The sequence below is a fragment of the Stegostoma tigrinum genome, chromosome 22 (assembly GCF_030684315.1).
Source record: "Stegostoma tigrinum isolate sSteTig4 chromosome 22, sSteTig4.hap1, whole genome shotgun sequence".
In the NCBI taxonomy this organism is placed as follows: domain Eukaryota; kingdom Metazoa; phylum Chordata; class Chondrichthyes; order Orectolobiformes; family Stegostomatidae; genus Stegostoma; species Stegostoma tigrinum.
This window is the reverse complement of record NC_081375.1, coordinates 32177611-32204147: the sequence shown is the minus strand read 5'-3', so window position 1 is coordinate 32204147 and position 26537 is coordinate 32177611. Positions and strand designations below refer to the sequence as shown.

Below are 26537 nucleotides of genomic sequence, written 5' to 3'. Positions count from 1 at the left end.
TAGGCAACTATTTGTCCTTGAGGTTATAGATTACATTTGTATGCAGTTTGAATACATTCTGCAGCTGGGTCATAACACCTCATGAAAGGCCAGTTTTTGAACTGCAACCTTTCCAATTCAGCACCACAGTAGTTAAACATAACAAGGTGGAGGGCATCCTCAAAGTGGAGACGGGACTTTATTTCCATAAGCACTGTGCAGTGACCAGTCCTACTATATTGTCATGGGTAGACACATTTGCAACAAGTAGGATGGTGAGGACAAGTTCAGGTTTCTCCCTCTTGTTGTTCCTCTCACCACCTGACACAGACACAGTCAAACAGCTTTGCCCTAGTCGACTCAACCAGTTCGATCAGTACTGGATCTACTGAGTCACTCTGGTAATAGACATTGAAGTCCCTCACCCAGAGTACATTCTGTTCCCTGGTCACCTTCAGTGCTTCTTCCAATTGATGTTCAACATGGAGGAATATTGGTTTGGTAACTGAGGAAACCAAAGCAAGGTGATAGGTAGTGATCAGGTTTCCTTGCCCATATTTGCCCTGATTCCATGAGACTTCATGGGGTCTGGAGCTGAAGTTGATGACTCAAAGGGTAACTCCCTCCCAGCAATATATCACAGAGCTGTCGTCTTTGGTGGTCTTTTATGTCAAAGGAAAGGGCATACTCAGGGATGGTGATAGTGTCTGTGATGTTGTCTTAAATGGATATTTTCATGAGTATTTCGGGTGTCGCTTGACAAGTTTGGTGGGCAGCTCTCTGAATTTTAACAGAAGCCACCAGGTGTCAGTAAGGAACTACAATTACTACAAGACTATTAGTTTTTATAATGGGAACATTTAACGCCATATAAATAGCTAAGCTTTGATTGTAGGACATTATGGTGGGACTGAACTTCAATCAGTTGAGTTAGAGGCTTATTAAAAATATGCTTGATGCTCTCCAAATAAAAGCTCTAAGTATAGCATAACTCTTTTCTGTTCTGTACAATATGATTGCCTGAGCCCACCAAGTAAACTGGAGAACAGGATAATATTTTCTCTGAGTTTGACAGTAAAAGCACGCGCTTTATCAAATCAAGATAACACAGTATGGAGCTGGAGGAACACAGCAGGCCAGGCAGCATCAGAGGAGCAGGAAGTTGACTTTTTGGGTCAAGACTCTTCTTCAGAAGTAAAGTTGCTTCTGATTTTTTTTAAACTAAGATGTTTAAAAATAAGGAGAGTTACCAATGGCATATTGTTGAAATATTGACAAGTAATTGATTCCAATTTAAATTTAAAGACGTCTAAAAATATTTCTTTTACAGATATCTAAATGTAATGTTACTACATAACATTAACATGCAATAACATTTCACCTAGGTAGAACAGTTACTCATTTGGCAGGGTTTGGCCTGCACCTGATACCCCTAGGGAGAACCAGTAGGTGTCTGAAATGAAACAGCTCTCACTTCAAAAATGAAATGAAGTTATTGCACTCAGTTTTGCTGAACACTGGTAAGTTTAATCAATAGATATTCATAATCTGCCTGGTCATGAGCGCTTAACCAGCAGTCATCCTAGCCATGATGAGCCCTTACTGGCCTTTGCCAATGCAGATGTCACCGATGTTGCTGGATACTGAAATGACTCAAACTTGACTCTGCCACCACCTTGGGACTGTTTTGAGCCCACCTTGAAAATTATTTCAAGAATTTCATAATCCTATGAGATTTACTAGCATAATTATTTATTCAAATGAAGTTTGAACACTCATAACAGTTCAGGTGTCACAAATCTTTAACTTGTAAAATTAACAATCAGTCATTATTTCTCCAGCACTTAAATACAGCCTGTCTGCTGTGTTCAGACTTAGCATAACCTTAAACCCATCTTTGGATAACCACAGAAATTAAGATTTCGCCCAAAATTATTTGTAATATCTGTATGGCAAATGGTTATTACAAAGAGGTTTGAGAAAACAAGCAAAACATTGATGAACGAATGCCAAGAATGTAACACTCTGCATTCTGAATAACATCCCCAGGTAGACACTGATGAGCATATCCTCAGATTGATTTCTTTACGATCTGCTAAGGTAATCCAATTTGTGGTGATCCACTAAAATCCAGTAAAACTAAAAATTATTACCTTCAAGTACTGAATCAAAAATTCCTTACTTAGAATTGTGAATGTACTCATTGCTGAAAACATTGAGGAGAAATTGGTGCCTTTGCGTCACTTCATGAGACAGTGAAGTTATTCACTTGAATCACAGGAAGCAGGACATAAACAGATCATGCAATTTTTAAAATTTCGTTATTCATTCAAGGTAATTTGAAATTAATGCCAAGTTCAATCAGACCCAATTTTTACTGTTCCAAAAGCTTAATCTGCAGTGTGGAAGTCAAGACTTTATGAAGATGGGGTAAATGCTTATGAAGATTCTGTAAGGTCTTTTAACATGTCATAACCATGCTAGCTCCTCAAAGGTAGAAAAGAAAATATGCTGAAGCTGTAAAAATAAAATATAAACTTATATAGTGCAACAGAGAATTCCTTTGAAAAATTAATTCCACCGCTGGCCATTTCTGTGTGAACATAGAACATAGAACAGTACTGCGCAGAACAGGGCCTTCAGTCCACGATATTAGAACATAGAACATAGAACAGTACCGCACAGAACAAGCCCTTCAGCCCACAATGTTGTGCCAACCATTGATCCTCATGTATGCACCCTCAAATTTCTGTGACCATATGCATGTCCAGCAGTCTCTTAAATGACCCCAATGACCTTGCTTCCACAACTGCTGCTGGCAACGCATTCCATGCTCTCACAACTCTCTGCGTAAAGAACCTGCCTCTGACATCCCCTCTATACTTTCCACCAACCAGCTTAAAACTATGACCCCTCATGCTAGCCATTTCTGCCCTGGGAAATAGTCTCTGGCTATCAACTCTATCTATGCCTCTCATTATCTTGTATACCTCAATTAGGTCCCCTCTCCTCCTCCTTTTCTCCAATGAAAAGAGTCCGAGCTCAGTCAACCTCTCTTCATAAGATAAGCCCTCCAGTCCAGGCAGCATCCTGGTAAACCTCCTCTGAACCCTCTCCAAAGCATCCACATCTTTCCTATAATAGGGCGCCCAGAACTGGACGCAGTATTCCAAGTGCGGTCTAACCAAAGTTTTATAGAGCTGCAACAAGATCTCACGACTCTTAAACTCAATCCCCCTGTTACTTTTGACTTTTTCATATTCATTCACAGGATGAGGGTACTGCTGACTACATCAGCATTTATTGCCCATCCAATACAGTAGTTAAGAGTCAATCACATTCCTGTGGCCAGACCAGGTAAGGATAGCAGTTTTCTTCCAAAAGGGACATTAGTGAACCAGATGGACATTTTCAACAATGGATTTATGGCTATCATTTCACTGTTAATTCCAGATTTTCTACTGAATTCAAATTCCACCATCTACCATAGTGGGATTTGAACCTGGGTTTCCACAACATTACCTGGGTCTTTAGATTAACAGTCTGAAAATACTACCACTAGGTCATCACCTTCCTTTATGAAGGAAGGTCAGTGATGCTGTAGCTGAAGATTTTTGGGCCCAGAACACTACGCTGAGGTACAAAGGGTTCTTGTAGAGCAGTGCTAGTGGAACTGGAGACTTGGATTCAAGCCCAACCTATGCCAGAAGCGTGTAATAACATCTCGGAACAGGGCGATCAGAAACAAATATATCCTGAGGAACTCCTGCAGAGATGTCCTGGACCTGAGATTACCAACGTCCAACAACCACAATCATCTTCCTTTGTGCTAGAAATAACACCAGTTTTATTTGAGCTCCTTGATGCCAGACTCCATCAAATGCAGGCTGATGCCAAGGGCTGTCACTCTCTCCTCTCCTCTGGAATTCAGCTCCGTTGTCCATGTTTGAGCCAAGGCTGTGATGAGATCAGAAGCTGAATGGCCCTGTTCTTGTGTCTTTTATTGTGCTGACATATTATCCTACTCTCAGGTCAAGCTACTCTGCATACTGTACATTTTACTATCATCCGTGTGTCTATCCAAGAGTCGCTTCAATGTCCCGAATGTATCTGACTCCACTACCACAGCTGCCACTGTATTCCATGCACCCACCACTCTCTGTGTAAAAAAACAACCTCTGACAACGTTCCTCTCCCTTTCTCTGATTACCTTAAAATTATACCCCTTCAGGATAGCCATTCCCACCATGGGAAAAATTCTCTGGCTATCCACTCTATCTATGCCTCTCATCATCTTGCACATCTCTATCAAGTCACCTCTCATTCTTCTTTGCTCCAAATAGGAAAGACCTAGCTCCCTCAGCCTTTCCTCATAAGACCTGCCCTCCAGTCCAGGCAGCATCCTGGTAAATCTCCTCTGCACCCTCTTTAAAGCTTCCACATCCTTCCTATAATGAGGTGACCAGAATTGAACACAATATTCCAAGTGTGATCTAACCAGGGTTTTATGGAGCTGCAGCATAACCTCACAGCTCTTAAACTCAATCCCCCTGCTAATGAAAGCCAACACATGATATGCCTTCTTAATAACCCATCAACTTGGGTGGCAACTTTGAGGGATCTATGGACATGGACCCCGAGATCCCTCCGTTCCTCCACACTTCCAAGAATCCTGCCATTAACCCTGAATTCTGCTTTCAAATTTGACCTTCCAAAATGAATCACTCCACACTTTTCTGGTTGAATTCCATCTGCCACTTCTTTGTCCAGCTCTGCATCCTGTCAATGTCGCATTGCAACCTACAACAGCCCTCCACACTATCCACAACTCCATCAACCTTTGTGTCATCAGCAAACTTATTAACTCACCCTTCCACTTCCTCATCCAAGTCATTTATAAAGATCACAAAGAGCAGAGGTCCCAGAACAGATCCCTGTGGAACACCACTGGTCACTGATCTCCAAGCTGAATACTTTCCATCTGCTATTACCTTCTGTCTGCTAGTGGACAGGCAGTTTTGTATCCAGACAGACAAATCTCCCTGAATCCCATGCCTCCTTACTTTCTGAGCCCACCATGTAGAAACTTATCAAATGCTTTGCTAAAATCCATGCATACCACATCCACTGCTCTATCTTCATCAACCTGTTTTGTTACATCCTCAAAGAATTCAGTAAGGCTTGTGAGACATGATGTGCTGCTCACAACGTCATGCTGACTTTCTTTAATCAAACTATGCTTTTCCAAATAATCATAAACACTGTCTCTCCAAATCCTGCCCAATAATTTGCCCACCACTGAAGTAAGACTGGCAGGACTGTAATTACAAGGGTTATCTCTATTCCCTTTTTTAAATAAGGGAATAACCATTTGCCACCCTCCAATCATCTGGTGCTGCTCCAGTGGACAGTGAGGATGCAAAGATCGTTGCCAAAGGGGAAGCAATCTCTTCCCCCACTTCCTGTGGTAACCTTTTGTACATCCTGTCTGGCCCAGGGGACTTATTTATCCCCATGTTTTTCAAAATTTGTAGCACATCTTCCTTCCTAACATCAACTTGTTTGAGCATATCAGCCCATTTCACTCAGTCCTCACAAACTACGAAGTCCCTCTCCCTGGTAAATACTGAAGCAAAGTATTCATTAAGGGTCTCCCTACCTTCTCTGACTCCAGGTACAAGTTCCCTTCACTATCCCTGATTTGCCCTACCCTCACTCCGGCCATCCTCTTGTTCTTCGCATAAGGATAGAATGCTTTTTCCTCTTAGGTTTTCCATAATCCTACCTGCCAAGGCTTTTTCATGCCCCCTTCTAGCTCTCCTAAGTCCATTATTCAGTTCCTTCCTGGCTACCTTGTAACCTTCTAAAGCCTTGTCCGATCCTTACTTCTTCAACCTTAAGTAAGCTTCCATTCTCCTCCTGACGAGATGTTCCACATGTCTTGCCATCCAAGGTTCCTTTACCTTACCATCCCTTCCTTGCCTCAGTGGGACAAACCTAAACAGCACTTGCAGCAAGCGCTCCCTAATCAACCTTAATATTTCTGTCGTGCATTTCCCTAAGAACATCTGTTCCCAATTTATGCCCTGCAGTTCCTGCCTAATAGCATTGTGTTACCCTCTGCCCGAATTAAATACTTTCTCATACCAATGTGTACCACGACTTCTGGCTGCTCACTCTCCCCCTTAAGAATCCTGTCGACTTGATCCAAGACATCCCTGACCCTGGCAGCTGGGAGTCTTGTTCGCATTCACAGAATCTCCTGTCTGCTCCCCTAACCATTGAATCTCCTTTCGCTATCACTCTCCCATTCTCCCCTCTTCCCTTCTCAGCCATAGAGCCAGGCTCAGTGCCAGACACCTGGCCGCTATGGCTTTCACCTAGTAAGTTCCCCAACAACAGTATCCAAAGCGGTATACCTATTATTGAGGGGAACAGCCACAGGGGATCTTTGCATTGTCTGCCTATTTCGTTTCTCTCTTCAGCTACCTTTATCCTGTAACTTAGGTGTGACTACCTCCCCATAAGTCCTCTCTATCACCTCCTCAGCCTCCTGAATGATCCAGAGTTCACCCATCTCCAGCTCCAGTTCCCTAAAGCAGTTTGTGAGGAGCTGGAGTTGGATGTACTTCTCACAGGGACACCAGCAGTGACCCTTATCTCGCAAGTCAAATAAAAGGAGCATTCAACTGCCCTAGCTTCTATTCCCTCTGCTCTGAATTGCCAAAAGAGATAAAGAGAAAAAAAATTCCTCACCTTACCGACCCTCCACACAGAGACTTTTTATTCGGTTAAAGAAGGACAATGGGTGGGAGACACTGCACATGCAGTGTTTCGGGTTTAGCCACTGCTCAAGTATAAGTTCACTTCCCCAGCAGTCTCCATTTACATTTGCTCCTGCTCAGCCTTCGCTCTGCCTATTCACGAGGCAAGTATTTTATTCAGAAACCTTACCTCCCCAGCTGCCCCCAGGTCATGCTATCACAACTCTTGCCGCTGAAATGTGTAGGTACAAACAGCTGAGAAATTTATGAAATAAGGGTTGGAAACATAGTTCACTTCAACAATTGAGCAAAAATTTGTTTGATAATAAAACCTTCATCTGCAGGGTACAAATAAAATGGTGCCAATTCTAACAGCATGATCAGGGAGCCTCACTGATGATGGAATGGCATGACACATGCAATGCCATGAGAGGTGCAATGAAGGGTATGGTGGCTCAGTGGGTAGCATTGCTGAATCACAGCACCAGGTCTATGGGTTCAATTCCAGCCTCAGGTGACTGGCTGTGTGGAGTTTGCACATTCTTTCTGCATCGCGTGAGTTTTCTCTGGGTGTTCTGGTTTCATTTCATAGTCCAGGGGTGTGCAGGCTAGTTGGATTAGAGTTACAGGAATAGAAGTGTGGGTTTGGGTGGGATGCTCTTCAGAGGGTTGTTGTGGGCATGATGGGCCAAATGGCCTGCATCCACACTACAGGGATTCTGTGATAAGCAGCAAGCACAATGATGTAAGATTAGATTGGGATATAAAGGGTGTTAAAAGGAGAGTAGTACTTTAAATGAAGAGAGAGAACTTAAAAGAAATGACTCTAAAGCAGAAAACCTTAATAAAGAGAGAGTCAAAGCAAGGACTCTATGAGTGTGATCTGTATCAAATTGTTCTTTTCCATTTCCATATGCTTTTTCAGGTTGGTCAATACTGGGGGTAGGACCCTCTTGTGATGCAGTGATAGAGTCCCTACTCCTGGACCTAGAGACCCAGGTTCAAGTCCCACCTGCTCCAGAAGTGTGCAATAACATCTCTGAATGGTTGATTAGGAAAATAGCTTAATAAAAGCAAAATACTGGATAGGGCAAGCAGGATATAAGGGATATGGGGGTGTCATTGAGATGACAAAATATGGGGATGTAAAGTGACAAGGAGAAATGGCATAGGAGGGGTGGTTTGAGGGAGTGAGGGATGAAGGCTAGAAATTTTTAAAACAGTCTATGCAAATTACCTAATGTCTCTGCGAACTGAGGAGGGCCTTCAAACAAGCCTAGGTTAGCACCTGTCGGCTCTGTGGCCAGCTTCAAATAGCTTTTATAAGTGCCTGAGAGGATAGCTGAAGCAGGAAGTGTTACCATATTCAAAATGTACATGGATGAGAACGTGTCATTATTTTTCAAGACTTTGGGTCAAGTGCTGGAAAGCAGGATATGTGTAGAGAGATGGTGCAGATTCAATGGGCTGAAGAGCCTCTTCTCTGCTGTATGACTCTGTCACTTTATGTTGAGCCCAACATGATCACCATCCAACCAACTGGAACTCTATGTGCCAAGGCAATTTCCATAAAGATGGATCTGCTGGGTTGGGACATTTCCTGACTCAAGCTTATTATCTCACTGACAAAGTTCTGGTCCAATCTGTCAGATTTCTTTACACTTTGACAATAATCATGATATCGGTTGACATTTATGGTTGACACCTACAAATACTTTTAATGTCAGGCCTAATTTTTGTGTCATTTAGCATCACAGCACCATTCGTAATAGTCAAATAGTGACAAAGTTGTTTGCTACTTCACATAATGATGCTGCATTGGATAACATCAAAATGAAGTTATTTTGACTGCTATGAGTATATTGAGCATTCTCTGGCAGGATTTAGTTCCACGTAGTCACTTAAACATAGAGCTTTTGGCAACATAGACCATCCTGGTGTTTAAAGGCTTAAAAATGCATTGACATAAAAGAAAAACTGGTTGAACTATGGACACTGTGGTCAAGTGATGATGAGCCCAAAATTGGACATTCTAAATTGACCCACAGGCAGAGAAATCAGGCCTGACGGAAAATTGGCCAAACTAAATTAAACAGCAGCTAGCAGCTATTTGCTACAGAGAACAGGGCTATCAAGATCAAGGAGGTTACAAAGGTTCAAAGGGAACCATTTACAAATAGCCCAAGGATTGTGCATTGGAGCAGTGTCTATCAGATGTACTGGCACCTTGACTACCTCAGTACGTGCGCATTACACCTTCCAGCAAGGCAATAGTGAAGAGTGTTAATGGATGATGTCACTTTTCAGATTTTTTTGACACGGGCTATTGGAACATATATAATAACAAATGCAAGGCTTTAAATAGTTTCGGTAACAATTTGTTTTGATTTTATAATTCCCTGGCCTCCATCCAGGTGCCCCATATTCTGCTTGGCATCAAAATGTTGCTAATGGCCTATATATTTCAGAATAAGAATACAGAAAGTTGAAATATCTAAATCATATCATTTCTGTTGCTCGCTCCAACTTAATGAGTCATTCATCAAAACACTTTCCTGCCAGACTATTCCATAAAGAATATTTCTCGAATACATTTTTTGAATCCTATAATTAAATTTTATTTCTCGTTATAGGTACTTTTTGAAACATATCAATAAAACCATGCAAAAACATGGGAACATATCTCCACATCATGAAAGTATGCTTTAAATTGCAAATTGGCAATTTGAATTAACACCACCCAATAATAGGAGGAAAGAGGCCAACAGATTAACAAGTCTGTTCCTTCTTAATTATTTTATGGACAGTGCAGAAGAGATTAATAAAATTCCCCATTGTCTTTCCTCTGCCGTGTGCAATCAGTGTGGTTTCTTTGGAAAGTTAGATATGTATGTTCAAAAACAAAGTTGCTGGAAAAGCTCAGCAGGTCTGGCAGCATTTGTGAAGGAAAAGCCGAGTTAACGTTTCGGGCCCAGTGACATGTTCTGAGGACTGGACCTGAAACATTAACTCTATTTTGCCCCTTCACAGATGCTGCCAGACCTGCTGAGCTTTTCCAGCAACTTTGTTTTTGTTCTGATTTACAGCATGTGTACTTCTTTCCATTTTTATTTAGATATGTTTGTTCCTAAGCCCCTTCAACCTGCAGTCAATTTAAAAAACCAACAGCCAATTTACTTGGTTTTAAAATAAAGCACAAAGACTCTTCATGTTTAAAAGTTATCAATCACACACTGTACACCAAAGAAGATAGTGCACTTCTGTAAGTACCAAAGCAAAAGATTGTAATATCTACCAGTTCATGTTAACTGTTCATGTGACTGGGTTGTAATAGGAAATCAGCCGTTGTGAGCCTGGTAGAGGAAGATGTGCTCTTCCATGAGAAGATTATAATTCAGATGACTTTGAATAGCAAAAATCAAATAGCTAGATTGTTGCAGTATTTCCTCAAAGAAATGATTGCTCAGCAGGATGTGAATTCAGGCATTTGTAGATTTTGATTCAGGAGATCAAACTTCTTACAGATGGGCTTAGAATTTTAGATAAAGAATGTCAGTATTAGACACCATTGTTAATCACATGATCAACCACCATTGTCCACTCAGAATGGCTTAATGCTAAAAAAAATCATTGATAGATAATTGGAGATGCATGATGGTATTTCATAGTTACTTTGTGAATAACTGTCATCTTCCTCTCTCTTATGTGAAACATTGATCTTGGACACAAGAAGTCTCTGGATCTAACAATTTTAAATTTTCGGAGAATCACAGACAGCAAGATAGGAAAATCTGATAGCTAACATTCATCTTGGCTTGCCCAGTTAGGGCAGGCTTTAACTTATGGAGATTCAGTTGGAAATTTCCAGAAGCTTGCAATAGACTGTGTTAAATGTGTTATGTTTGTCCAACTCTTGGCGCTTACAAGTCTGTACTCACAACATTGGTACTGCTGAAGGAGGTGACACTGTCCCTTTGTCTTAATCCTTTGTTGTCCAGTTGATTCTCAATTAGTTTTCCAAATATCCACCACTAAGATTGGAATTATCATAGATGCCTGCTGCAACCATGATCTGAGAAGGCCTCCAAAAGGTGGAGATATTTATATGACTCCCCATAACATAAGAAACTGAGTATGGATATTATGATATTTAAAGTCCAGTAGACATGTTCCACAGTTAACTACTATGTACAGGCATTATATTCATAGGCACATTGTTGTCTGGGCTAACCCAAAGCTATTAGATTACAAAGAATAGTGCTCTTCCAGTCAAGTGTCATGTTTCAAGTGATTTGAGGTAAGTTTGAATGTCCACTTAGGTCCCATGCTATATTAAAATAATGATACCATAAGAACATTTCTTTAAGTTAAACTAACTTTGGGACATAACACAACATTGTTTATTTCTGATAACCTATTTTCATACCTTCTGCCACCTAAAGATAGGGTTCAGATTTGTGCAGCAGTGGTCTGGCTGAGGCCTATTTGTAATTGTAAATTTCTTGCATGACTTCAACACCCCTATTAACAAAGCTTTTTTTTTCAGGTGCTTCTTTCACTGCCTTTCTAATTTGCTCTACCATCTGCAAAGATATTAAAATATGCATGCCCAAGTGCCTCTGTTCTTACACTATGCTGAGAATAATATATTTACACAACTCAGCCTCCCCTTGTTGTTTCTTCCAAAGGGCAACACCTCACACTTAACCTGCAGAGACTGTGAATCTGAAAATGTAAACAAGATCAATGTCATTTGTTCCAATCAAGTGACAGAATTTTTAAAAAAGTATAGCTCTTGAATTTATTAAAAACATCAATAATTTTTTACTTGTGAATCAGTGTCTTGGCAAGTGAATGGATTTTGCTGACATTTATTCAATGCTTTCTGTATTTGTTCAGCAGGCTGTTAGTTAATGCCTCATGCACTCAACAGGACTAGAAATTACTTTCAAATTACCTAAACCATTGAATAATGTATAACATTTCACAACTCTGATGGTTGATTAAGGGAGTTTTTCTCCCCCACTGAAAGAAACAAAACTAATACCTGCAGTTTACAATGCACCAGAAAAATAACTTATTTTGAACAGACCTAAAATCAATTTTGTTTCCACATATGGTTTATTTTCTTTGATTTTCAAGAAGTTTACATTTTATTTTTTTAAAAGGGTGCTTACTAACCGTCATTTTGTTGACCAGAAGTCCAGCTTCATGTAAATCCTATTGAAATTGTTACAATGCCACTTGTGTTTAATACCCCTGCAATAAATTCTGGCTCTTACCTTACCCAGATGGATATTTTTTCTGCTTTTTTTTCTTTAATGCAATTCCATTTTAAATATAGGAACATAAGTAGAATTGATTGCATTCATCGAATGATTTATTTTCAAATGCAGTCAGTGTTTCAGAGATGATTAAAGCGCTAGGTATCTGCCTTTAAGATGTGGGAATGTTCACTTTAACAACTGAAATTGATACAGTGCCTTTTGGGGGTGGCCATGGGCACCCGCATGGGCCTCAGCTATGCCTGCCTCTTTGTAGGTTACGTGGAACAGTCACTCTTCCGCACCTGCACAGGCCCCAAACCCCACCTCTTCCTCCATTACATTGATGACTGTATCGGCGCTGCCTCTTGCTCCCCAGAGGAGCTCGAACAGTTCATCCACTTCACCAACACCTTCCACCGCAACCTTCAGTTCACCTGGGCCATCTCCAGCACATCCCTCACCTTCCTGGGCCTCTCAGTCTCCACCTCAGGCAACCAGCTTGTAACTGATGTCCCTTTCAAGCCCACCGACTCCCACAGCTACCTAGAATACACCTCCTCCCACCCACCCTCCTGCAAAAATTCCATCCCCTATTCCCAATTCGTCCGCCTCCGCCGCATCCGCTCCCACGATGAGGCATTCCACTCCCGCACATCCCAGATGTCCAAGTTCTTCAAGGACCACAACTTTCCCCCCACAGTGGTCGAGAACGCCCTTGACCACGTCTCCCGCATTTCCCGCAACACATCCCTCACACCCCGCCCCCGCCACAACCGCCCAAAGAGGATCCCCCTCGTTCTCACACACCACCCCACCAACCTCCTGATACAACGCATCATCCTCCGACACTTCCGCCATCTACAATCCGACCCCACCACCCAAGACGTTTTTCCATCCCCACCCCTGTCTGCTTTCCGGACAGACCACTCTCTCCGTGACTCCCTTGTTCGCTCCACACTGACCTCCAACCCCACCACACCCGGCACCTTCCCCTGCAACCGCAGGAAATGCTACACTTGCCCCCACACCTCCTCTATCACCCCTATCCCAGGCCCCAAGATGACTTTCCATATTAAGCAGAGATTCACCTGCACATCTGCCAATGTGGTATACTGCATCCACTGTACCCGGTGTGGCTTCCTCTACATTGGGTAAACCAAGCGGAGGCTTGGGGACCGCTTTGCAGAACACCTCCGCTCGGCTCACAATAAACAACTGCGCCTCCCAGTCGCAAACCATTTCCACTCCCCCTCCCATTCATTAGATGACATGTCCATCATGGGCCTCCTACAGTGCCACAATGATGCCACCCGAAGGTTGCAGGAACAGCAACTCATATTCCGCTTGGGAACCCTGCAGCCCAATGGTGTCAATGTGGACTTCACCACCTTCAAAATCTCCCCTTCCCCCACCGCATCCCAAAACCAGCCCAGTTCGTCCCCTCCCCCCACTGCACCACACAACCAGCCCAGCTCTTTCCCCCCCACCCACTGCATCCCAAAACCAGTCCAACCTGTCTCTGCCTCCCTAACCTGTTCTTCCTCTCACCCATCCCTTCCTCCCATCCCAAGCCACACCTCCATCTCCTACCTACCAACCTCATCCCACCTCCTTGACCTGTCCGTCTTCCTCGGACTGACCTGTCCCCTCCCTACCTCCCCACCTATACTCTCCTCTCCACCTATCTTCTTTTCTCTCCATCTTCGGTCCGCCTCCCCCTCTCTCCCTATTTATTCCAGAACCCTCACCCCATCCCCCTCTCTGATGAAGGGCCTAGGCCTGAAACGTCAGCTTTTGTGCTCCTGAGATGCTGCTGGGCCTGCTGTGTTCATCTAGCCTCACATTTCATTATCTTGGATTCTCCAGCATCTGCAGTTCCCATTATCATTGATACAGTGCCTTTTGAGTTGCAGTTCTGTTCATGAATGTAGGGTTTTATTATGTGTCATTATAGTCTGAATGAATGTGCATAACACTGGAAGGATTCAATAAACTACTCATGGCTAATTTTACTCTAGGTAATTACATTGTTTATTGTTAATTATTATGTAGTATCTTATACTTGTTTATCTTGTCTCAAAGGGCAGTTGTGCACAATTGCCAGTTTAGGGACAATACTGGGGTAGCTAAATTGGAAAGGATTAATTTTGTCCCTCTGTTCAATACCTAAATTCTCATACACAATGTCCATGTATAATCATAGTTATCAGGTGTGCTAAGCCTACAAGTGGAACACAGATGCACTGACCTATGGTTTCATTTACTCCCCTGGTGTAGGCCCTGAACCTCGAATGTGTTTTTTGGCTCAAAGAGGAAAGTATTACCAACTACATCACCATTGACAGTTATTTCTACTGAGTGCTACTTCAGACACAGTGTGAAGCTAGCAATCAGTGTGACTGAAGGTATCTTTCAGGTTTATCTCTCTTCAAATTCTTATTTTGTTTATATTTAGCAACTAACTAAAATCTATAGTTTGAAAGGTGTAAGTTTAAGTTACTATTTAAAAGGAGTGAATTAAGTTTTTTTTTAGGCTTAACCAAGGTTATTTAAGCAGCTGAACAGCTGCAATTGGTGAATTAGCTAATTTAAGCAGGATTTTTCTGGTTTAGCCAAGCTGCCTATTTGATTTTTGAACAGTACAAGGCTGAGGGCCCTCTTATGGCACAGTGGTAGTGTTCCTATCCCTGGATTAAGAGGTATAGGTTCAAGGCACATCTGCTTCAGAGATATGTAATAACATCTTTAGACAGTTTTATTAGGAAAAATGAGTCTAAATATGAGGGTTACTCAGTGTACAGTATAAAACCAAAATTTAAGCATGGAGATGTTCAATAAATTAATATTTCTAAATAAGTTTAACATGATAAATATGAAAGGGTAGATAACATGTCATAGTTGCAGTATATGGGTGCTCCTGGATGCCATCAGCATTCCATGATACCTATGTCTATTTTAAGTATATGCTTCTTTTTTTTTAGGAGCTTGAGCTGAAAGCTGAGGTGTGGATATTAGGACTTTTTAAAAATTATTTATTTGTGGGATGTAGCATATGTGTATCACTGGCTGGGCCAGCATTTGTTGCCTATGCCTAGTTGCCCTTGAGAAGATGATGAGCTGCTTCCTTGAACCACTGCAGTCAACCTACTGTGGGTTGGCCCAAAATGCCTTTAGGGAGGGAATTCCAGAATTTCAACCCAGGGACAGCGAAGGAACAGAAATATATTTCCAAGTCAGGATGGGAAGTGACTTGGAGGGGAATGAGAATATGATGGTGTTCCCACATATCTGCTGCTGTTGTCCCTTTGGATAGAAATGGTCATGGGTTTGGAAGGTGCTGTCTTGGCTCTTTGGTGCATTTCTGCAGTGCATCTTATAGATCATACATGTTGCTGCTACTGTGTGTCATTAGTGGACAGAGTGGATGTTTGTCGATGTGGTGCCAATCAAGTGAGCTGCTTTGTTCTGGATGGTGTCAAGCTTCTTGACTGTTGCGGGAGTTGCATCTGTCCAGGTAAGTGGGGAGTATTCCATCACAAACTTGACTTGTGCCATGTAAATGGTGGATAGGCTTTGGGTAGTCATGAGATCAGTTACAACAGTATTTCTAGCTTCTGACCTGTTCTTGTTATCACTGTGTTTATGTGGCGAGTCTACTTGAGGTTCTGGTCAATTATAATCTCCAAATATTGAAAATAGGGGATTCAGTGATGGTAACATCAACAAATGTCAAGAACTGGTGACTAGATTGTCTCTCACTGGTGATGGTCATAACCTGGCATTTGTGATAAGAATGTTACTTGCCAGATCTTGTTGAATTTGCATCTGAGGAGTTGCAAATGGTGCTGAATATGTGCAATCATTGGCAAACATCCCCACTTCTGACTTTATGATGGAGGCAAGGTCATTGGAGTGGCTGAAGATGGATAGGCCTAGGACACTACTTGGAGGAATTCCTGCAGAGATGTCTGGAGCTGAAATGGTTCAAGGAAGCAGCTCACCACCATCTTCTCAAGGGCAACTAGGTATAGGCAACAAATGCTGGCCCATCCTTTTATTTGCCAGGTGTGACTCCAACTCCTGGAGAGTTTGCCCCGATACCCATTGATTCCGATTTTGGGAGAGAACGTTGATTCCAAGGCAATCACACCTCACCTCCTGGAATTCAGCCCTTTAGTCCACATTTGAAGCAAGGATGTAGTATTAGCAGCACTGAGAGGTCCAGGTGGAATCCAAACTGGGCATCGTTGAGCAGCTGTTGCTTGACAGCATTGCTGATGCTCCATCACTTTACTGATGATTGAGAGTAGCCTGATGGAGTGGTAATTAGCTGGGTTAGGCTTGTTCTGCTTTTCACATACAGGACAGATGTTGGCAATTTTCTACATTGTCAAGTAGTTGCCAGGGTTGTAACTGTACTGGAAGAGCTTGTCCAGGGGAGCAGCAAGTTCTGGAACACAACCCTTCAGTACCATTGCTGGAATGTTGTCATGACTAATGGTCATTGCAATATCCAGTGTCTCTAACTGTAGCTTGATTTTACATGGAGTATATCAGATTTGCTGGGGACCACTGGAGGAGGCTGAGACAGACCATCCAAATGGCACTTCTGGTTGAAAATTGTGATGCATTAGGAAGAGGGAAAGTTTCTTGGACACTTTGTCACAGAAGTTACTCACTCCTCTTATGTTAGTGCCACCTGTATTTCTTTGTTATCTCTGGCCAAGGACAGAATGATGTGACTGCAAGTCGGGTAGGTAAGGGCATTGGGATGGTGGGAGTAGAGACGCTACGTAGCCTGTTTATTTTGAATAACAGGCTGTCTTTGACTTTGTTGCTAATGTGCAAGCAGGTATTCAAATTGAGGAATTAAAAGAAATGGAATGGTGGTAGGGAACATTATAATCAGAGAGACAGATACTGGTCACTACAGCTGAATGCAAGAATTCAGAAGGCTGTTGTTGAACAAGGTAAAGTTCTGAAAGGATTATTGTTCATGTTACATTGTCTCCACACTGTGTACTGATGACACACATGTTCTGTTGGTAGAAATGAGGAGTTCTACTGTAGCACTTAAAAGGAGTTTGTATCTGTACCAGCTTCCTAAGATTCTTGGAATTATTCCTGACCTAATCTGGTTGTACGCGTTGCTATTGTGAAGTTCGCTTTCCTGTTATGTAAGAACATTGCCTTTTTTGTCATAGCTACTTAGCAAATTATTGCCTCCCAATCATCGCCAAATAATGAAGCATTGAACAGTTTCATTCTGGTTTTAGCATAAGTCACCACTCCATTAATCTGACTAGCAGTGCTCATTGGGAACACTTCCTCCCCTGTCAAGGCCATTCCCTAAGCATGACATTCAGGACATTGGGTTGGCCTGTATTCTTCTGGCCAAAATTATTTTTGTTTTATTCCTTTTACCAATTCTGCTTGTCAATTGTAATCTGTGAACTGTGAGCTAAAGATGACTTTCGGACTTTGGCTAATGACTTGTGTTAAGGGGAAAACAGACCATACAAGCTCTCATGTATTCATGAACCTGGGAAAATAAGGGGAGCTACACTGGGATGGATCATTGATGAGCTTTCTGCAAATATACATTTTCCCAGGAAATCAAGGAAATGTATCAGTCACATGTGGCTTGAAGGAAGATAACAAATTAAAATACTGATGGGACAATTTTGCAACCTGCCAGGCAGGCATTTGCTCCATGATTAAGAAACCATCATTTGTGGGGGTGCCTGCTTAGTTGTAGAAATAGCCTGCAGCAGACAGGTGGGCCATTGGGGCTGGTGCCTCCATGTTCCATTGGTGGGACTGTGAATGGGAAAGAACACTCTCAAAGCTGAAGGTCATCCCTTGGAGTGCTTATCGTCCTCTCTGAGGGGCCTGTGATTTTTGTCAGTTTTTAATTTAGTGACTGCCTCTAATGGCACCTCAGATGTTCTTGTTGTCTCCTTCCTGCCTTAGCACCATCCTCTAGCTCCGGGGCTGACAGTTCACTCTAGCACTGAATTTGTTGGAGGACATCAATCTGGGTTGCTATGGCATCTTACCAAATCCTTCTCAATGATGATATCTACAGCCATGATAGCAGCAAACTGACTTTGAATGGGAATTAGTCGAGCACCAGTTGCATAAATCTGTTTCCACCGAAGCATCCAGCACAAAACTTGGATGAAGGATCGGAGACCTGAAATATTGTGTTCTTCTCTCTTCATGAATGCTGGCTGACCTAAGCATTTCCATTATTTTCTAGGGATAACGCCGTGTGGAGCTGGAGGAACACAGCATGCCAGCCAGCATCAGAGGAACAGGGAAGTTGACATTTTGGGTTGGAACCGTTCTTCAGAAAACTTCTCTGCTTCTCTGATACTGCCTGACCTGTTGTGTTCCTCCAGCTCCACACTGAGTTATCTCTGACTCCAGCATCAGCAGCTCTTGCTATCGCCAATATTTTCCATTTTTATTTCTAACCCTAGCTTTCAACAACTTCAGTTTTTCTTGATTTTTGTGCCTCTTATTCAGGACTGCTGCCATTCAACCTGTTTAGTGTGATTTAGCTGTTGCACTTGTAAACTGTTTGTTGCATGCAAACTAAATATGCAGCTTGTTAAAGCAAAGATACAGAATAACCATTATGATCCCTGAACTCATTTTTGGACCTCGGCCAATATTACCTTACCATTTTTCTATAATTCAAATAGTAGATACTTTGGATGATGTACCACCATGACTTGACTGTCATTGCAATACTCACACCTGTTTATATGTAAATATATTGCACATCATTCCTCACAGGCAAACGAAAAGGTATAAAAGTTGGGGAAATCCGAGCAGAATGGCTCCCGGTCCCATTTTCGACCCAGTACTTGCAATATTATTGAACAATCATTGGAGATGAAGAGGAAAGTTATAATCATGTATATTTAAGAATTGAAAGTTTTCTCAGAGCTCCTCCAAGGTGGTTAAGACATAGCAATTGTCAGAGGCTTGCTTGTTTTTAATTGTTTTTAAAATTGCTTTTATCTATTCTGGTTTGCAGCTGTGATCTGTGAACAATGAGCTAAAGATGGCTTTTGTGTTCAAAAGGTTGTGTTCAAAGGAAAACAGACAACACAAGCTTTTACTTATTCATGAGGTCGGGTTTGGCAGTTAATTGCAGGTTGGTTCCTGATCAAAAGTTCTATAGACTCTTTTCCTCCCTTGGTGTGCATTATATTTAAACAGTGCGTTTGAGTATAGGAGTGAGGAAGCCACTTTGCGGTTGTGCAGGACATTGGTGATTTTACTTCTGGATATTGCATCCTGATCTGGTCGTCCTGTTTACAGAAAGGATATTAAACTAGAGAGGGTTCAGAACAGATTTACCAGGATGTTGCTGAGTATGAAAGGTTTGAGTTATAAAGGCTGGATAGGCTGGGACTTTTTGACTGGAGCATAGGAGGTTGAGAGGTGATCTTATAGAGTTTTGTAAAGTCATGATAGGCATAGATAATGTGAATAGCAAGGATATTTTCCCTAGGATTGGGGGAGTTCAAAACTCAGCAGCTCGTTTTTAAGGTGAGAAGAGAGGAATTTACAAAAGACATGAGGAGCATTTTTTTATACTGAGGGTGCTTTGTATGTTCAATAAAATTCCTAAGAAAGTGGTCAGCGCTGGCACCGTTACAAAGTTTAAAAGACACTTAGATAAGTACATGGATAGAAAAGGATTGGAGGAATCTGGAGCAAGAACAGGCCGTTGGGATAGTTTAGTTTGGGACTATGTTTGGCATGAACTGGTTTGACTGAAGGGTCTGGTTCAATACCACACAACACTGAGATAGCAAGCCACTGTTTAAAAATGAAAGAAGACAAAAAGCAGGTAACTATAGATCAGTGATAATGGGAACTGCAGATGCTGGAGAATCCAAGATAATAAAATGTGAAGCTGGATGAACACAGCAGACCCAGCAGCTTTTGTGCTCCTGAGTTGCTGCTGAGGTTCATCCAGCCTCCCATTTTATTAACTATAGGTCAGTTAGCTTAACTTTGGTAGTTGGAAAAATGCTTGAATCTATCATTAAGGAAGAAATAACAAGACATCTGGATATAAATAGTCCCATTGGGAACACCCAGCATGGGTTCATGAAGAGTAGGTCATGTTTAATTAATTTGATGGAATTCTTTGAGGACATTACTTGCATGGTGGACAATGCCGAACCTGAGGATGTGGTGTATCTGGATTTCCAGAAGGCAGTTGACAAGGTGCCGCACCAAAGGCTGCTACATAAGATAAAGTTGCATGGTATTACAGGTAATGTATTGGCATGTATAGATGATTGGTTGACCAATAGAAAGCAAAGATAGGGATAAATGGGTGTTTTTCTGGTTGGCGGTCAGTGGCTAGTGGTGTGCCTCAGGGATCAGTGTTGGGACCTCCGATTGTTTACAACTTACGTAGATGATTTGGAGTTGGGGATTAAGTGTGGTGAGTCAAAATTTGCTGGTGACACCAAGGTGAGTGGGAGAGCAAAGTGTACAGAAGACACTAAGTGTCAACAGAGGGATATAGATAGCCTAAGTGAGTGGGCAAAGGTCTGGCAGATGGAGTGCAATGTTGATAAGTGTGAAGTCCTCCATTTTGGTAGGAATAACAACAAAATGGACTGTTAAATGATTAAAAAGAATTACAGCATGCTGCTGTGCAGAGGGACTTGGGTGTCCTTGTGCATCAATTGCCAAAAGTAGGATTGTAGGTACAGCAGGTGATTAAAAAGGCAAATGGAATTTTGCCATTGCTCAAAGGATGGAGTTTAAAAACAGGGAGGCTATGCTGCAGCTGTGTAGGATCCTGGTGAGGCCACACCTGGAGTACTGTGTGTAGTTTTGGTCTCCTTACTTGAGAAGAGATATATTAGCACTGGAGGGGGTACAGAGGAGATTCACTGAGTTGATTCGAGTTGAGACGGTTGGATTATGAGGAGAGACGGAGTAGGCTGGGATTATACTCATTGGAATTCAGAAGAATGAGGGGAAATCTTACAGAAACATATAAGATTATGAAGGAAATAGGCAAAGTGAAGGCGGGGAGGTTGTTTCCGCAAGCAGGTAAAACTAGGACTAGAGGGCATTGCCTCAAAATAAAGGGAAGCAGATGTAGGACTGAGGTCAGGAGGAACTTCTTCACCCAGAGAGTTGTGAATCTGTGGAATTCCCTGCCCAGTGAAGTGGTTGAAGCTACCTCGCTGAATGTTTTCAAGGCAAGGCTATTTAAATTTTTGAACAGTAAAGGAATTAAGAGTTATGGTGACTGGACGGGTAAGCGGAGCTGAGCCTCAAAGATCAGCCATGATCTTATTAAATGGTGTCGCAGGCTCGAAGGGCCAGATGGCCTACTCCTGCTCCTAGTTCTTACGTTCTTATGATAGCAAAAGATGACGATTAGAGATCGATGCCTCGGAATTCTGTCCACTAAGTCTAGAAAATACCTTATTGCTCAAGCAGTTGGCCATTGTTGAATATTTCCCATCTCCTTCAATGCTCCAATCAACCTGTCAGGGAGTGGTCAGAGTTAGAATTCAGTTTTGGATGGTTTTCTGTGAAAAGAGTCTGTCTGTTGATGCTACAGCATTGAGATTTGAGATCTCCCTGCCTAGCCTCCTGTGAATAGAAACTGAGGAATAAATATCACTGCCTTATCTGAGTGAACAGTAAAGGTGACCATGATTGACATCTTCAGAAAATCAACCAAGAAACTACTATCAATGCCTGTGAAGACCACTTAATTAATCTGGCCAGTCTTTTTTTCTTTATCCGTTAACTGTGTTTTCAGCTCCATTCGCACAAAAGACAAAGGGCTTTGTGTTTGTACTATAGCCAATTACTTAGTTCAGTTTTGTTCTGTTGAGGTTACTACATTGATTATAAATTGCTAAGTCATGTTTAAGATACAAACCAGTGTCTGCAATTGACTGTTTACAAAGTCTTGGACTGGTTCTTCAAGGAACAAGTGGAGTCAATTTTGTGGGTCTTTGAGGGTTTTAATTTTATTACTGCAGATATAGAAGTTTAAAAAAAAACAGGTTTGGTTTGGCTATCTGTCTCTGTGGCATAATGTAATTAGTATGTGTCTTGTGTCAGGAAATCTTGGAATTATGAACTGCCTGGGGAACATTTGAACCATGAACTTTCAAGTACTAATGCTTCTGAATAATGAAGCAACAATAATTATAAAAAAAGTATCTCTTTAAGTATTGATGCAAAATTGGCTGTAATGTGTGAAGACTTTGCAATGTCAAGTTGAGAAGTATAACTTGGGATCTTAGATCTTCGGAGCAGCAGGAATGATTATGGAAAGTTGTCTGCATTCTTGTTAGATTCAAAGGTTAGTGTCAGTTTGGAGCTGAGTAAAATTTAACATTAGATCGAATGACTGCAAATAGTAAGTGGCAATTTTAACTTAATTTGCCTCTTGGGAGTATTGATGAGCTGAAATGAGCCAGCTGTTTTACAACCCATCCAAGTTTACTGAACTGAAACCAAGGAAAATTAAACTGGGCAACTGCTTCTGACGTCTTTGTGTGAACTAGGTAAAATATGCCTTGTATTATAGGAGTAACAATCGACCTGTCTGATTTGTTTGTAGAAATTGTTGAAACCAGGTCCATGCTTATGATGTTCAGTCTTTTACAATTTTCATCAGTGAAAACCCAAACTTCATTTTCTTTTTCACTTTATTGTCTCCTAGCTGAGAGCACAGCAACATGCAGAACATTTTATTTGCTGCATGTAGTGATTAAAAGGAGGTCAGCCTGGTGGAACTCCTTGACGAGGGCTGCAATTCTGGTCCAATCAGGGAGTGCGAGCTGACACCCTGACACTGAGAGCTGGCTCTGAGGGAGCTGGATCAGTGTCAAAGAATCTCTACATGTAAATAAAGGGTGATTTGGTGATGGAATACTGGCCTCTATGGAGTTAGTTTGCTACCATGTGCTGATTTAAATTGTTTTCTGAAGAATGCTTTGCTTGGTTGCAGAGTCCCACTGGAATATCACTAATTGGAAGTCACATCTACACTGTTGTCACTGTTCAGCCAATTTTGAGCTGTGTGAGCATTATTACTCTTCTGAATGATATGTCTGTCAGATAATATAGAGGAAAGATTGGAGGAAAAAGAAAGTGAAAACTGACACAGAATTCACAACAAAGATACTGTACTGTTAGTCATAACAACTGTTCTGATTAATAACAAAGTAAGAATCCAGTATATTAATCAATTATGTGTCAATCCTGTTTAAGCAACAATAATTTCACAAAAGTGTTTTGTAGTAGACAATAGATCTTAATTGTGCCACATGTGTAATGTAGGGTGATATATTAAAGGGAAGTATAATTTTAATTTGACAATTTACAGAAACAGCTTGCATTTATGATGCATTTAATTGAATAGAAATACATTTGCAACTATGCTAGTAGAAATGGGTACCATTCCAACAAAGGTCATTGGAACAAATAAGATTTTTCTTGTTATAAAAGATCTTAGGGTGGCATTGTGGCTCAGTGATTAGCATCGTTGCCTCACAGCACCAGGGTCTTGGTTTCAATTATAGCCATGGACGATTGTCTGTGTGGAGTTTGCACATTCCCCTCATGTCTGCGTGGGTTTCATCCAGATGTTCTGGTTTCCTCCCGCAGTCAAAAGATATGCAGTTTAGATGAATTGGCCATGGGAAATGCAGGGTTTCTGAGGTAGGATTGGGTTTGGGCGGGATGTTCTTTGGAGGGTTGGTGTGGACTCAATGGGCTGAATGGCCTGCTTCCACACTGTAGGGATTCTATGATTAAAAATATGAAAGGGAAGTAGCAGAGTTAGAATGGCAATTCCATAACTGTGGTACTTAGGCAAAGATGAAATGGCAGCAGAAGATGGGATTACCAGAGGCAAACTTTGGTTTTGGACTGAAGGTAGCAAAGGTTGAAGAGTTCCCTGTCTGTTCTATAGATTATCTCGTTGTCTGAGGGTAATTTGCTGAATTGAGAAACAGTATTGCAATGAGGAAAACCAAGACAAAGTGGGTGCAGTGACAAAACACTAATTTTCAAAAATGAAGGTTTTTCCTTCAGTAAGAATTAAAGCATATATGTTACTGTGGTGCAGGTGGAGAATCTTGAGAAATTTGAAAGCAGCCAATATTGAGGCTACTCAGTAAACTGTCTCAGTTAAATTAAAGGCTTTTTTGGGTGGAAAAAGTTTACACTCAGTGGTTAGTGCTGTTCGTTGCATTTTAATAAATTGGTTCATAATGAACATTATGCCTGCGGTGGATCCCAAAAGGCAAAACCCACACTGACTCGGGAAGGAGTTCCCTGGGAGAAGGCAAATGTAAAGGATCCTTGCAATAATCTTCCCTACAGCAGGCACCTGGGAGATTCCTCTATAGTAACCTTTTTAATAGATCTGGTGTCCCTTCTCCAATATAATCAAGATCAGTGTACCCGAGATCCCTCAGCATGACTTATTGTGCTGTTATATTTCAGAATTTTGCCTGGAATTCCATCTGCTTTAGTAGATTGGTTAACTTTCAGTGGTTACATAGCTTTTTCAACTTTTCCCTGGCCCAGAGTAGTACAAAGACTGAACCAAATTGGGCATTAAGGAATCAAATTCAGCATGCTTAAACTGAAGGCATATCCTCAGTTAAGGAGTTCTTCAAAATATTCTCTCCAGCAAGTACTGTTTGCTTTTCCTTCATTGAGGTTTCTTCCATGTTTCGATACAGCCAAGGGAGCCTGTGAGCCTTTGAATCGAAGATTGACTTAGCAATGTTGAAGAAATCATACATGCCATTCGTCTCCATAAACTGTTAGATCTCCCATGCTCTTCACACCCCTCCCCCTCCAATGGTTCTTTCTTGGCTTAAAGTGGACCAAATGGAGAAAATTTATGCGGGAAGGTGCCCAACATATCAAGAGACGTCAGAAATATGCAGAGACAGTTGAGGCAATAGTGGGGGTGTTACAGGTCCTCAAACAGATAATCTGACCTGCTCTTCAAAATCCACCTGTCCTACATGCAGCAGAGTCTGCTGATCATGCCTTAGACTTAACAATCATGTCCAAACTCATCAAACCAGAGCAGAAGGAAATCATCTTTGATCCCCAGGAATGCCAGAAAATAACAAAGATGATACATACAAAACTGTACAATCTGGCTAAAAGAAGGCTGCTAACAGTGTAATATACAAGAGATTATACATATTAACTTAAACTTAAATTAAATTATTAATGTTTGGGGAGAAATTTTAGTTATAGGGACACTTTATTGGCCTATTAAAGTAAACAATTTGTGAAGTGTAATAATATAATCAAAATACTTAAGCAAAGAGGCCTCTGAGTGCAGGTTCATAGTTCATTGAAAGTGGATTTGCAGGTAGATAGGTAACGAAGAAGCATTCGGTAAACTTGCCTTTGTTGATCAGTGCACTGAATGTAGGAGTTGGCAAGTCATGTTCCAGCTACACAGGACATTGGTTAAGCCTCTTCTGGAACACTGAGCTCTATACTGGTCTCCCTGCTATGGGAAAGATATTATGAAATTTTAAAGGGCTCAGAAAAGATTTACAAGGATTTTTCCAGGTTTAGAGGGTCTGAGCTATAGGGAGAGGCTGATTAGGCTGGGCCTGTTTTCTTTTGATTGCCAGAGGCTGAGGGGTGACCTTATAGAAACTTATGAAATCATCCAGGGCATGGACAGGGTGAACAGCCAAGGTCTTTTCCTCAGGGAAGGGGAGCCGCAAACTAGAGGGCGTAGGGTTTAAAGTGTGAGGGGAACAATTTAAAAGGGTCCTAAGGAGTAACGTTTTCAGGCAGAGAGTAGTGTGTGAATTGAAAGTGCTGCCAGAGGAAGTGATGGAGGCTGGTACAACTGCAACATTTAAAAGTCATCTGAATGGGTACATAAATAGGAAGGGTTTAGAGGGATATGAGTCAAATGCTGGCAAATGGAACCAGATTAAATTAGAATAACCGGTCAGCTTGGACAAGTTGGACTGAAGGGTTTGTTTCTTTGCTGTACATCCCTGTGATTCAATGTGATCGAAGTGTGTAAATTAAGAAATAAAAGTCCTTGAATTCTAGAAATTGCATAAATAAATTGAATTTACTTTGGTGTATAACTAATTTACATATGAATCAGTGACAGACCTGCTAATTCAACTCAGTTGTTCTGCTGTAACTGTGCAAATTCTTTGAGGTTTATATAGCATGATAAGTTCTTTTTTAATAGAGGCTTCAGTTGATAAGATATTAAATGATTTTACTTGTTTTGATTCTTCTCACTGACTAGGCTTGGTAATTCAGCTGAACTTAAGGTGAAGAACTGCAATATAGAATGTTATCAGTGATTGTTATTCAACTTGATCTGCTTCTCATGGGATAGAAACAGGAATAGATCATGTTTTCTTTCTGTTGGCAGTGTGCTTATTGGCACATTCACATCAAATGTACGCGTTCAAATGAGAAGGTTGTTTAAAAGTATTTC

General features: G+C 41.5%; 1 protein-coding gene across 6 annotated transcripts in view; it reads left to right on the top strand.

Annotated features, from left to right (window-relative positions):
- LOC125463480 (alpha-1,6-mannosylglycoprotein 6-beta-N-acetylglucosaminyltransferase B) overlaps nucleotides 1-26537 on the top strand; it is an 875834-nt gene that overhangs the window by 398823 nt on the left and 450474 nt on the right. The window lies entirely within an intron of this gene.